General features: G+C 36.1%; 1 pseudogene; it reads left to right on the forward strand.

Moving 5' to 3' along the window:
- Positions 1–230: 230 nt before the first annotated feature.
- LOC118721804 lies at positions 231–1,492 on the forward strand (annotated as a pseudogene).
- The last annotated feature ends 298 nt before the right edge of the window (positions 1,493–1,790 follow it).

A 1,790-nucleotide genomic window follows, 5' to 3' on the forward strand; every position in this document is an offset into this window, starting at 1 on the left:
GCATTTGCCAGGTCCCAGGGCAGCTCCTGGCAGTGGGTATGCTACAGGAATTATAGATCCTCAAAGATGATAATAGTGGAGAAGATGAAGAAACTATGGAAATTGTCTTCTCAGAAAGAGAGGAAACAAAACCACAGGTGACAAAAAGTACTTTTCCTCCACAAGGAAGATTGAATAACTATATTACAGATGGAGTTTTGCTTTTTATTCTATGGTTTGCAATCTGGTGAATCTCAAGCCCTGGCCATTACCCTGATGAAAATTTATTTGGACTATTCACTGTATTTTTTTGTTCCCTAATTGGGGGTGGGGGGAACTTTTGGAAGTCATTAGAATACCTTCAATGCCTCCCACTTCCACCTATTCTTGGGATGTTATTGGCTGGTTTTACCATTAGGAATGCTCCATATACTAGTGATTGCTTCCATATTAGTAATGAATAGTCTTCAACTTTAAGGAATACTGCCCTTACCCTTATCCAAATAAAAGCTGAACTTGGACTCAATCCACAGGCTTTGAAGCATTTGAAGAGAGTTTGTTTAATATTGTCTATGGTCCATGCCTCCCAGAGGCATGTTCAACTGCAGTTATTTCCCACTTCCTTATGAATTTTCCCTGGGAATGGAGTTTTCTTTTAGGTTTTGTGGTAGGTTCTGTCTCTCCTGCTGTTATTGTCCCTTCCATGCTACAATACATTTGCAAGAAGAAGGATATGGTACTGAGAAAGGCATTCCAACCTTACTAATAGCTGCTAGCAGTTTGATTGACATCATGGCTATCACTGGATTCAGTACATTCATGAGCGTAGACTTCTCCACACGTGGCATACTTCATAATTAACTAACTTCTTTTCAGACCCTAATAATTGGTGTGCTACTAGGAACATTTTGGGGAATTTTTCTTTGATATTTTCCAAGTGAAGATCAGATAAATCTTCCAATGAAGAGAGCATACCTTATTTTGGGTTTGTGTGTTTCTGCCTTCTTAGTCAGCAATAGCTTCGGTATACATGGAGCTAGAGGATTATGCACACTAATATTGACTTTCATTGGAATGAATTGGACCACATATAAGATTGGAGGACAAAAATTATTGCATTTGCATGGGATATTTTTCAATCCCTTCTTTTTGGTTTGTTTGGATTGGACATACCTATTGCAGCTCTTAAATCATGCTATTGGTATTTCTATTGCTAGTATGAATTTGGCATTATTGGTTTGAATTTCTTTTATATGTTTTCTTAATGTCTTTTGCTGGTTTTAATTTTAGGGAGAAAATATTTATTGTTCTCTCACGGATACCCAAAACTATAGTCCAGGGTGTGTTAGGTCCTCTGGCTCTAGAAACTCCAATAATCAGCTCACCCCACTCGGAACCGTATTTGAAGGGTGTGATGATAATAGCATTTTTAGCGATCTTGATCACAGCTCCAAATGGAGCTCTGCTTATTAATATACTGAGGCCCAGATTACTTGAAGGCCATGATCCAAACAAACAAACAACAACAATAAAACCGGAATTGTCATAAAAATAAATAAAATAATTTCGACAGGTATGTATTTATTTCTATTTTATTATTCATATGTTTTACCTTCTTCTTCTTAAAGAAGACCATTTAACATTTATGGTAACACTAGTTTGTTATTGGTGAAATCCTTTTGACTTTTTTTTTTTTTTTTTTTTTTTTTTTTTTTGTCTAGGAAGCTCTTTATGTGTCCTTTGATTCTAAATAATAGCTTGGCTGGGTATTCTTGGTTATAGATCTCTGATTTTCATCACTTTGAATATTT

This window comes from Pipistrellus kuhlii, unplaced genomic scaffold, assembly GCF_014108245.1.
Source record: "Pipistrellus kuhlii isolate mPipKuh1 unplaced genomic scaffold, mPipKuh1.p scaffold_m20_p_1, whole genome shotgun sequence".
In the NCBI taxonomy this organism is placed as follows: Eukaryota; Metazoa; Chordata; class Mammalia; order Chiroptera; family Vespertilionidae; genus Pipistrellus; species Pipistrellus kuhlii.